We start from the raw sequence: 12945 nt of genomic DNA on the forward strand, positions 1-12945 counted from the left end.
CACACAAATGTCGCTCGGGGCAAAATCTGGTGAATAGGGATGGTGGAGCACAGGGTTCATGCCATTTTTTCTTTTTGGTGAAAAACTTCTGAACACTCAGCCCGTGTGGGCAGATGTGCTCTGTTACCCAACATGAAATGGGAATTGGGTTTCAAGAGTCTTCAAAAAACAATTCACTGAAACTTAACACAGCCTCTCACAACAATGCCAGCTGGTACACTGATACAGATGGGTTCCTAGAACACTGACCTAGTGGGGAAAGCATGTACTACAAGAGGCCTACCCTCTAGAAGGTAATTTTTTGTCAAAAGGATTATCTTTTTGATAAAAAATACAAGAGGCATTAGGCTTTTAGAAAAGATTCTAAAAGAAGGCACATCTTTGTTTTCATTTACATATAAAATTAAAATTCTTATTTAGTTCCAAATTGAACTATTTGTTTCTGTTAGCACTTTCTTCACTATTACGTATAAATCTTTTATTTCTCTCCTTTATTAAAAATTATTTTAAAAGATTTTATTTATTTATTTTTAGATAGAGGGGAAGGGAAGGAGAAAGAGAGGGAGAGAAGCATCTGCCAGTTGCCTCTCTTACATGCCCCTACTAGGGACTGAACCCACAATCCAGGTGTATTCCCTGACTAGAAATGAACCGGCGACCTTACACTTTGCCAGATGATGCCCAACCAACTGCGTCACACTGTTCCAGGCTCCTTTATTCATATTTGAGCATTTTTCTCTATAGTATCATCTGTCTTGATCCCTGGAAGATTATCTTTCTTATTTATGAGAAGACTTCTCCGACTTCTCATAAGACTGCAAAAGATAATCATTGGTTTTCCTGGCAGAAACATAGGCTTTCTTGGTTTTAATTTGGTTGGCCTTTTAGACAGTTGCAGTGTCTGAAGTAGAAGGAGCTACTGTATTTGGAGACCAAAGACCTGTATTCTAATCCAAGTTAGTTTGTTTATTACCAGCATGTCCTTTTGTAAATTAACTTTTACTTCACTGTCTCACTTGTATTGGGAATAAGCATATATGTCTTCCTGGTCATCTCAGAGGATGTTGGCTAGTAAATAAGGTAATGTAACAGTACTATTAAACTATGAAATACAAATATGAGCAGTTGAATTGTGGGGACATTTTATACATTTGCAGACTTCTAAACAGTATCCATCCAGTTCATCAAGTTGCAATTTTCAGAGGCATGCAGCAGGGATGAAGAGTGTCTCTAGGGAAGGCTGTGACTGCCTGATGAGTCAGTTCTCAAGTGTGGCAGGAACTGATGAACTGTGTACCAGGCTGGTTCTCAGAATTGATATGTTTAGAAGTCCAGTTTTTTATTTACATCCAGGAGTGATTTAAGTTTCTAATAATTTCAGGTCTGAGGTATAAAGCAGAATGTCACATTATTGATACACATTGAGAAATGTAATTTTCAGATGAAATGGACTGTCTGTGTTCACCAATCAGTGCATTCTCCTTCTTTAGGAAGATATGTTATCAGACACAGAATATTATCTGAAGATTCACCCATAAACCTGTATCATCTTAGTGACAGTATTGTTGAGCTATGATAGCCTGATAAATCTGTCTGCACTACAGCAGATCTGGGTCAGGGCACTATCCACAGACATTGTTGGAGACAAACTGCCAAATTTAATTTGTTTGAACACCCTCACTATTTAGTTAATTTGGTTTCAGCTTTCATATAGTCAGACAAGACCTGAGTCCTGCTTCCCAATGCCACCTTGTTTGGGTTTTGTGTATTTACTTTCTTCATTCTACAGATGAAGTTTCTTACGTTTGATTCCTCTTCTTTTTCTCACCATAACTTTACCTCAGTTTTAAAGGCATCTTTTCTCTGTCCTTTGTCCTGCTTCACTGACACATTCAATTTATCTTTGCAAAGTGGTTAAGATATATTGCTTCTACTGCGTCTTCCCTGGATGTAGGAAGAATATGGATTTAGTAGTCAAGCCTGGATTTGAGACTGATCAAGTTACTTCTTTGAGATCTATTCATCCGTCATCCCACAGGCACTATAGTCCTCCTGCTCCTTCTTGCCTCCTTCTCCTTCATAGTTATATTGAGGAATAATTTATGTAACATTAAATGCTCTTGTTTTTAAGTGTGTCAATTCAGTGATTTTTTTAAAGTTAATTTGCAAAACTGCGCAACTATCACCACAATTTAATTTTAGAATATTTTCATCATCCCCAAAAGAAAATTCTGGGACCATTTGCAGTCATTTCTCATTTCCATCCCTAACTAGGCAATAACTAATTTGTATTTTATGTCTATAATTTGCCCCCTTTGGACATTTCATATAAATGGAATTGTATAATATGTGGTTATTTGTGTTTGGCTTCTTTCATTTAACAGTGTTTTTGAGGATAATTCATGTTCTGCCATGTTTTAGTACTTTTTGTTTTATTATTGAAGAGTAAGTCCATTTTGTTTATCCATTTACCGATTGATGATGGACATTTGGGTCGTTTCCACTTTTCTGTGGAATAATGTGGATAATGCTGCAATTCACTTAATTGTGAATAATGTTGCTTTGAACATTTGTGTACAAGCCTTGGTGTAGACATATTTTCATTTCTGTTGTTACCTAGGAATACAATTGCTGGGTGATGTAGTAATTTATGTCTAACATTTTAAGGAATTGCCAAATTTTTCCAAAAATGGTTATGCCATTTCTGCTTATCAGTGTAGGAGGGTTTCAGCTTACCTGTTCTTTTTATCTGAATGTTTAGAATGTCTATTTGATTACATTTCAATGTCACATTAGTGAACAAGAATCATAGCATCACAGCATTTTAGTACTACAGTTAGAAAAAAATGAAATTCTACTTATGTCAAATGTAAAAATATAATGCTAAATGTTTAAAGATTTCTTTTAGACCTAAATTTCTCTTAGGTTAATGTGATTACTTGAAAAATTTCAATATAGCAAGACAAAGCTCCCCAAAGAACAGTAGTCAAAATTATTAACATATGAAAAATAACTTTTAACTATGGAAAACTTAAAACATGCAGATGAAGACAGAATAGTTCAGTGAATTCTCACATAATTATTACCCAGCTTCAAAATTGTTGTCGTGTGCTGTGTTTTATATTTACCCATACCCACACCCCTCCCCCCATATTTAGAAACAAATCTTAGACATCTGAAAGATAAACATATGACCATTATTATTTTTTAAAAGTAAGCCTGTGCTTTTATTGGCTACTTGAGAGGGATGAAGTGGGGGCAGTGAGTGGCCTGGAAGCCGGGCGACCAAGCATCACGGCTCGTAGGTGAGAGAACTCTTCAGTAGTGGCCAGTCAACTCGGGCTTGATTTCCACCTGGTTGAAGGTCTTCCCATTCATTGTACACGCCCACCAGGTCTGGCAGGATGATCTTTTTCCACCGGTGCGTCCTCACCACGTCAGGCTTTTCCATGGGCGGTGCTTTCTTATTGGCCTTGCGCAGGCGCTTTAGCAGTGCAAGCTGCTTCCTCCCCAGGCTACTGTTCAGTCGCTGCAGCTGCCTTGCACTGTACAGCTGCGTCAGCTGTGTCAGCTGCTCACTGGACCTGTCAAGCAGCTGGTCGAGATCCACGCTGTGGTAGGTGAACTTGCGGAAGGCCCGCTTCTTCTCCGCTGCTGCTTCTGCTCCGCCATCTTGTTGGTTCTGCGGAAAGGACTAACATATGGCCATATTATACTTAAAGTCATTAGTAATAATTCTTTACTAAGAATTACTTTTGAAGAGTGAAATGCAAAAAGAAAACTTTAAATATATCTACTTTTATTTGAAAGTGGAAACATTTATTGATTTCCAGCCTCAGGAGTTATAGTTTAATATAAATACATGAGTGTGTATCTGTTTTTTCTTCTTTTTCCTTCTCTTTTCTTCTCTCTTCTTCCCTCCCTTCCCTTCCTTTCCTTTCCTTTCCTTTCCTTTCCTTTCTTTTCTTTTCTCTCTCTCTCTCTCTCTCTCTCTCTCTCTCCTTTCTTTCTTTCTTTCTTTCTTTCTTTCTTTCTTTCTAACGTCATCATTTTTAGGGATTTTTAGGTCCTGTGTCTTCCTCTCCTAACATCTCTAGAAAAAAGAATTACAAAATCCATGGTCTGTTTTTTGGTTTGTTTTCTGAAAACACTACAAATTTTCTGATAAGTAGAATTGATTTCTTACTAGTACTAAAATGCCTGTAACATCAAAGTCAATGATAACTATTTATGGTAAATGTGGGCTTTGTTTTTAATTCCACTACTGATCCATATGGGCTACTCTGTTCTTTTGAGCCTCAGTTTACATGTGAAATGGAGATATATATCAGTACTTCATTCAGTTAAGATTGCTCAAAGGATAAAATGAGGAGGTTAAGTAAGTGCATCTGGATTTTACTTGGGGTCAAGGTTTGGGGCAGGGTTAACAATACTGTGTGGCTTTATGTTCTTGCATTTAAAAAGAAGAGCAAGAGAAATGGAGGAAGAGGGAAATTATTAATGCCTATTATGTACACTTTATTGTGAAAAACTGTTTACATAATTCCCAAATCCTTACAACAATGTTGCTGGAAAGGATATATTATTATCTCCATTCCAAACTGAGGCTCAAAAGTGTGAAGTAATTTGGAGAACGTACATATTGTTATCCTTACTTTATGTATGAAGAAATGAAGGTTGGAAAAAAATAGAGTAATTTCTAGAAAGACTTACAGTGAGTTGGTATGAGAATTTGAGCCCAGGGTAGCTTTAATTTGAAAGTTTGACTTAAGGTCAAGATGACAGCATAGGTAAACACACCTTACCTCCTTGAACAACCACATCAAAATTACAACTAAAATACAGAATAACCATTGCTCAGAACCATCAGAAATCAAGTTGAATGGAAGTCTGACAACTATGGAATTAAAGAAACCCACATCCATCTAGATGGTAGGAGGGACAGAGACACAAAACAGGCTGGTCCCACACCCATGTGTGGTGGATAAAAATTAGGGAGAGATATCTCGTGAGTGAGGAGTCCCAGCCCCATACCAGGCCTTCCAGCCCAGGGTTCCAATGTAAGGAAGATAAGTCCCCATAACTTCTGGCTTCAAGGCCAGCAGGGACTGAGTCAGCGGAAGAAACTGCTCAAGTCCCAAGCAGTTACCCTTAAAGAATCCAATACAACCTTAATCAGACTCACTCTCTCTGACATACAGCACCAGGGTAGCAATTTAAAAGACACAGTGACATACAGGGAGGAACTAAGGTGTTCGCCATCAAGGTGGGAGCTGGGGGGACAACTTTCTCCCAGATAGAAGCACAGGCAGAGGCCATTGTCCCTTTACTGAGCACTCTCCTCATGGAGCCACAAGCCATATCTGAGACTCCATCAATTTAGCTAACACTGTTTGCCCCACCCTGGAGATCCCCTGAGACTCTGTCCCACCCATATTACAGGCACACCTAAACTGTTAACCATGACTTTTCCGTATGAATGGCTAGTCTTGGCTCATGCTTCACAACTTCCTAAATCTTATCAAACAAGCAATGGCTGGCCTCAGTTAGCTCTAGGCCAGGCACTAGCTGTAGCCAGCCTAGATTCACAGCTTGGCTTTGCCTGGGAATCTCCAAGTCAAGCAAAGTAGTAGCCATCTCAGATTGCTTTAAAGTTCATGCAGTGTGGCCCTGGCAGAGCACAGGTGGAGTCTGAGCTTGGCTTGCACACCCAGTGGACAGCTACAGACCATATCAGAGCACCACCATGCTGCCCTTGCATAGCTGCTCCTCTCTGGAGAGCAGAGGTTGGTGGTCAGTGGTCACAACCAGTCCTTGCAGCTGACTGGCCTGGGTAAACCTCTCCCATTGAACTGCCAACAGCAATCAAGACTCAACTACAAGAGGAGGGTGTACTCAGCCCACATGAAGGGCCCACCTTGAGTAACCAGCTTGGGTGATAGGGGAGGCTGTGGCATTGGACCCTACAGGATACCTACTATACTAGGTCATGCTACCAAGACAGGAAGCCATAGCAGCTCTACCTAATACATAGAAACAAACACAGGGAGGCTGCCAAAATGAGAGAGAAAGAAACGTCTTTCAAATGAAAGAACAGATCAAAACTCCACAAAAGGAATTACACAAAATGGAGATAAGCAATCTATCAGATGCAGAGTTCAAAACACTGGTTATTAGAATGCTCAAGGAACTTAGTGAGGACCTCAACAGCATAAAAAAGATCCAGGCAGAAATGAAGGATACACTAAAAAAAAGAACCATTTACAGGTAAACAACAGTAGAGTGAATGAAACTGAGAATCCAATCAATGATTTGGAACATAAGAAAGCAAAAAACAAGCAATTAGAATAACAAGAGGATAAAAGAATCCAAAAAAGTCTGAGGATAGTGTAAGTAGCCTCCGGGACAACTTCAAGAGGTCCAACATTCGCATCATAGGGGTGCCAGAAGGAGAAAAGAAAGAGCAAGAAATAAGAAATCTATTTGAAAAAATTAATGAAAGAAAACTTCCCTCATTTGGTGAAGGAAATAGACATGCAAGTCCAGGAAGCACAGAGAGTCCCAAACAAGATGTATGCAAAGAGGCCCACTCCAAGACACATCATAATTAAAATGCCAAATGTTAAAGGTAAAGGGAGAATCTTAAAAGCAGCAAGAGAAAGGCAGTTAGTTACCTATAAGGGAGTTCCCATAAGGCCAATTTCTCAAAAGAAATTTAGCAGGCTAGAAGGGATTGGTGAGAAACATTCAAAGTCATGAAAAGCAGGGAACTACAACCAAGATTGCTCTACCCAGCAAAGCTATCACTTAGAATCAAAGGGCAAATAAAGAGCTTCTCATAAAGCAAAAACTAAAGGTCTTCATCATCACCAAACCATTACTGTATGAAATGTTAAAAGGACTCATTTAAGAAAAAGATCCAAAACTATGAACAATAAAATGGTGACAAATACATATTTCTCTAAAATTGAATCTAAAAAGCAAACCAAGCAACAAGTAGAACAGAAGTGGAATCATGGGTACAGAGAACATTTTGATGGTTGCCAGATGGGTGGGGGATGTGGAGGAATGGGTGAAGAGGTGAGGGGATTAAGAAGTACAAATAGGTAGTTACAGAATAGCCACGGGGATGTAAAGTAGACAAAGAATTTATATGCATGACCACTGGACATGAACAGTGTGGGGATTGCCTAAGGGAGCTGGGGGGTGCTGGGTGGTAGGGAGCAAAGGTGGAAAAATTTGGACAACTGTAATACCATAATTAATAAAATAACAGTGTAAAAATAAATTACATGCAAAAAAGAATGGAAAATTTATGCTTTTTTTCTATTGTGGGTAGTTGTGTACCAGAGAGAGAATGCATAGATGCTTTTACTCTTATTTTCTTAAGCATTTATAGCTGCTTTGGCCAGTTAGTTAATTATTGTTATTAATAGTCATGTTTGTGGGTTTGGTCAGTAGTTTGTTTAGGCTTTACAGAAGAGTAGATACTATTTTAATTTATATTCTGTTTTCTACATCGCTTAACCGGGTTTGTAGGATAAGTATCCTAGAATCATATTGTCAAAGCTGTAAATATAGCAGTGTTTTCAGAATCACTTATCCAGGGACTGATATCAACACTTTTGCCATAAGTGTTCACCACCTTTTACTGGTACTTACTGCTGTTTAAATTTTTAAATTGTCATTTTCCCCTGCATTCATTTTAAAAGAAAACTAGAATATTATAGTGAGTGGGGAAACTAATTTCACTTGGCCAAAAATAGAAAGTAAACAACTAACTAGATTAAAACCTTTTTACCATGTAGCACCTGAAAGTGCTCCTTAGCCACAAGTGGTTTGCATATCACTCGGAAATCTCAGATTTGTAAGATTAACCCTGAGAGTTTTATCTTTTTCCAGTATTAAACAAGCTGATAGAGGAAGTTTGAGGAAGGTGCAGGCATTCATATTAAGCAAGAGCAAGTAAGAGCAGAGGAGAAACCATTTGTGGGGAGGCCCAAGTGAGTTAAGTATTGTGAACCATTAGAAGTGATTCGTATTGATTTGTGTATGCCCTTTATATATACCTTTTTTTTTAGCTGTAGTGATTGTCTAAAATGCCTAATAGACTTTTCTCATTTTCTTTTTTTAATTGATTTTTTAAATAGAAATATATAGAGAGAAACATTGATTTGTTGTTCTCCTTATTTATGCATTCATTGGTTGATTGCTTATATGTGCCTTGATGGAAGATTGAGCCCACAACCTTGGTTTTTGGGGACGACACTCCTAACCAACTGAGCTACCTGGCTAGGGCTCATTTGCTTTCCGAAGAGAACTTTTAATTGTGAAATAAAACATAGTGCATCAAACAAATGTATTGCTTCAATATTTATAAAGTAAATACTGTGACACTATAATCGGGTCAGGAACCAGAACATTGTCAGCACCACAGAAGTTCTTTCATTGCATGCTCATTTGCATTATACATTGCAGTACTCATCCTTTATCCTGAATGAACCACTATCTTGACTTTTATGGTTATAATTGCTTGTTTTTAAAAAATATTTCTACCTCTTAAGACTGTGTCCTGAAATGTTATAGTTAAGGCTTTGTCTATCTTTGAGTTTCATGTAGACAGAATCACCCTCTATTTTTTTTCTTGCCACCTTCACTTAATAGTGTGTTTGTGATAGCTACGTTGTGTGTATCTGTGATTGATTTTTATTTCTTTAGTGTTCAGTTGTATGATTATGCCATAATTTATTTATTGTATTGTTGATGTATATTACTGTGTAGCTTTATGCTCTCATATTTACAAATAATGCTTCTAAGAACATCCCTGTATGTTCTTAGAAGCATTAAGAACATGTTTTTAATGTAAGAACATGTTTTTAATGCTCATGTGCAGCCATTTCTGTTGGCTCTGTATCTAGGAGTGAAATCTACTGGTCTTCAAGAAACTATCCTTAACTTTTTTAAAGTGGATTCACAGAAATTAGGATACTTTAATAGGAGTGTTATAGCAATTTTTTCTTTCAATCCTCACCTGAGGCTATATTTATTGATTTTTGAGAGAGCGCAAGGGAGAATGAGCGAATGAGAGAAAACACTTGATGGGAGAAACATCAATCCATTGCTTTCCTGCTTGCACCCCAACTGGGGATCAAACCCTCAACCTAGGTATATGCCCTGACTGGAAATTGAACCCACAGCCTTTTGGTGCACAGAATGATGCTTCAGTCAACTGAGTCTCCTGGTGAGGGTGTTTCATTTCTTTTTTGTTTGTTTTTTTAGTTTTTTTTTTTTTTTTTTTTTTTTGGTGAAAAGAATTTTATTCTATCTATATGTCAGATTGTCCAAAGCATCTCCATACTAGGAGAGTCCAAGATACCACTCAAGTAATTGCTTCTGATAACATTTTCCTTTTGTTTCCAAAGAAGCTGGACAAAGTGATTATTGTAATAAAACATTTTACATGACCGTATCAGTTACCTCTGCTTGGTTAAGTAGATTGTATTTTTCTGTATTTGGCTTTTAGTTGCAACTTCTCATAAAAATAGTTGCTTCAATAAAGTGGTTTATTTACTGTTTTCTAGTTTTAGATTTGTCTTATAAAATTAATTTGCAATAAATAGTTTTTGCTAGGGGCTATGACTTAAACATTCAAGTGAAATATATTATGCAAATTGAAACTTGTTGCAGTTGAAGTGGAGTATAAAAATATTTTGAAATTCTAGGATTGTGGAAAGGAAAAATACAGTGTAATTGTGCATAGTGGTGTGTGTGTGTGAGAGAGAGAAAGAAAAGAATTAGGAGCACTGGAATAGAGAGGGAAGTATTAAAGGGAAAATGAAATAGAGAAGGGAATGATAAAATAATTTTTAAAACTTAGTTGTTTTTTGAAAACCATTACGGATTCAGATTTCAATTCTGTAAGAAAACTAATTTTTAGACATAAGCATTTTAATAAAAACTTAATGGAATTTTGTGAAGGTAAACTTTTCTAGGCCTTAAGATAATCAGAAAAGAAGGGAAAAGAACAAAAAGCAGCATATTTCTGGGGGGTATATAAGCAAAAAAAAGTTGCATTATATTTTATCAGTAAGTTCTGTGGTACTTATCTGGAGTTCTCAAATCCTCCTTTAATGAGGGAAAAGTTCATCTAAACTGACAAATAACTAGTAGTTCATCCATATAAATTGTATTGTAATCTGACATTCCTGGGTTATAAATTCTCCATTTCGGTTGGTTATAAAATAGGCATAGTAAATATGCACATGCTTAAAAAAATTGTAGGAATTCACTGTATGTTTGAAAGATTCCATGATTTTTTTTTTAAAGATTTTATTTATTTATTTTTAGAGGGAGAAGGGAGGGAGAAAGACAGGGTGAAACATCAATATGAGAGAGAAACATTGATGGGTTGCTGCTTCTTGTAAGCACCCCAACTGGGGATCAAACTCCCAACCCAGGTATGTGCCCTGACTCAGAATCCAACTTGCAGCCTTCCCTTTGCTCAGCAGCACCCAGCCAATGAGCCATACCAGCCAGGGTTGAAAGATTCCATGATTCTTTACTGTACATTATTTTTTGGGGAGTTAGGGGGGTGAATCAAGCACCTAAACAGTAGTCTAAATACTAATATACTGGGCAGTGAAACTATTTCTTATTAGTGTATGACGATTCATATTGGTTCCCCAACATTAACCTTTAGTTTAGTAAGAAATAAAAATTAAGGTGTTTACATAACATGCACTTAGCTATTTTAAAGTGTTCAGTGGCATTTAGTGCATTTGTACTGTTGTGCAACCACCAACTCTATTTTCAAAATGTTTTCATCACATCAGAACAACACCCCATATCCATTAAATAATCTTCCTGTTCCCCAGACCCCCACCAAAAATCAGTGCTTTTGGGAACTAGCTTACCTGCTTTCATCTTTACAGATTTGCTCATTTATGGTATTTCAAATACATGAAATAGTTTAATGTGTATCTGGCTTTTATTAGCATAATGTTTTTTGAGTTTCATCCAAGTGGTAGTTTGTACCAGTACTTATTCCTTTTTATGGCTGAATGATATTCTGTTATATGTATATACCACAATCTGTTTATCTGATAGATATTTTGGCCATTCTCAATAATGCTGCTATATATATTTGTATAGAAATTTCTGTGTGAACATATGTTTTCATTTTTCTAGGGTGTATAGCTAGGATTGGAATTGCTGGATTGTACAGTTAATTCTTTGTTTTGTTTTTTGAGGAACTGCCCAACTGTTCTCAGCAGCTGCTGCACCATGTTCTATTTCCACCAGCAATGTAGGATTTCTATTGCTCCACATCCTTGCCAACACCTATTTTTATTTTTGTTTTGATTAGAAAAAAATCATTGCTTTGATTACTATAGCTTTATAGCAAGCTTTGAAATTGAGACATGTAAGCCCTCCAACTTTGTTCTTTTGTTTTCAAAATTGTTTTGACTATTTGAGGCTCCTTTGCTTCCGTATGAATTTTAGTAATTGGTTTTCCATTTGCATGTCCTACTGTGTGACAAGTAGTATCTCATTGTGCTTTTGGCTTGAATTTTATTAATAAATAGTGAAGTTGAGTATTTTTTCATGTGCTTGTTGGCTAACTGTACAGGGGTGGGCAAAAGTAGAGTTATGGTTGTAATACAAATAAATATTACAATAATTAATAAATTGTAATACAAGAATAAACTCTTGTTTCACCTACTCTCAGCTATTGAATGAACCCACTTTTGCCGACCCCATATATCAGCATTGGAAAAATGTCTTTTCATGCTTATTTTAAAGACTACTTTGTTGCTGAATTAAAATAACTCTTTATATATTCTGCATTTTATACCCTTATCAGTTAATAGTTTTCAGATATTTTCTCCCATTCTGTGAGTTGTCTTTTAATTCACTTGATAGTATTTAAAGTTAAGTGTACAATTTATGTGGTGTCCCCCCCCCCCCCCCGCCCCCCGTAAGTACTTGTGTTCTGGTGTCATTTCTAAGAAACCATTGCCAACTCCAAGGATATAGGTTACCCCACCTGTGATTTTTTTTCTGACAGTTTTATAGTTTTAGTGCTTAAATTTAGGTCTTTGTTGTATCTTGCGGGTTTTTTTTTTTAAAGATTTTATTTATTTTTAGAGAGAGGGGAGGGGAGGGAGAAAGAGAGGGAGAGAAACATCCATGTGAGAAACATCAATCAGTTGCCTCTCATACCCGCCCTACTGGAGACTGAGCCTGCAACCCAAGCATGTGCCCTGACTAGGAATCGAACTGGTAGCCTTTTGCTTTGTGGGATCATGCTCAACCAACTGAGCCACACAGGTGAGATCCTATTTTGAGGTAAGTTTTATGTATGGTGTGATAGGAGTCCAACTTCGTTCTGTTTTCCTGACAGTGTCAAATTATCCCATTTTTTGTTGAAGAGACCATTCCTTCCCCATTGAATTGTCTTACATCCTTCTCAATAAATCAATTGAGTATGTATGTATGGGTTTATTTTTGGACTCTCAATTTTTTCTGTTGGTATTTATGTCTATCCTTATGCCAGTACCACACTATTTTGATTGCAGTAGCTTTGTACTAAGTTTTGCAATTGGGAAGTATGAGCCTCCTACTTTTTCTTTTTCAATCTTGTTTTGACTATTTGTGGCTCCTTGTAGTCCCCTATGAATTCAGGGGTTGACTTTTTCATTTCTACAAAAAGGGCCTTTGGAACTTTACTAGGGATTGCATTGAATGTATAGATAGCTTTGGGAAGTATTGTCATTTTAGCAATATTAAATACTCCTCCAAATCCACTGGATGCCTTTCCATTTAATTTTCTACTTAATTTCTATCAGCAGGTTTTTTTTATTTTTATTTTTTAGATTTTATTTATTTTTAGAGAGGGCAAAGGAGGGAGAAAGAGGAGAGAAACATCAATGTGTGGCTGCCTCT

General features: G+C 36.9%; 2 protein-coding genes and 1 pseudogene across 6 annotated transcripts in view; 1 reads left to right on the forward strand and 2 right to left on the reverse strand.

The window, feature by feature from the left end:
* Positions 1 to 12945, reverse strand: part of NCK1 (NCK adaptor protein 1) — a 553292-nt gene that overhangs the window by 89908 nt on the left and 450439 nt on the right. The gene's annotated exons all lie outside the window — the stretch shown is intronic.
* STAG1 (STAG1 cohesin complex component) overlaps positions 1 to 12945 on the forward strand; it is a 389253-nt gene that overhangs the window by 17865 nt on the left and 358443 nt on the right. The window lies entirely within an intron of this gene.
* LOC112309677 (small ribosomal subunit protein uS19 pseudogene) lies at positions 2627 to 4854 on the reverse strand (annotated as a pseudogene).

This window comes from Desmodus rotundus, chromosome 8 (assembly GCF_022682495.2).
Source record: "Desmodus rotundus isolate HL8 chromosome 8, HLdesRot8A.1, whole genome shotgun sequence".
Classification (NCBI taxonomy): domain Eukaryota; kingdom Metazoa; phylum Chordata; class Mammalia; order Chiroptera; family Phyllostomidae; genus Desmodus; species Desmodus rotundus.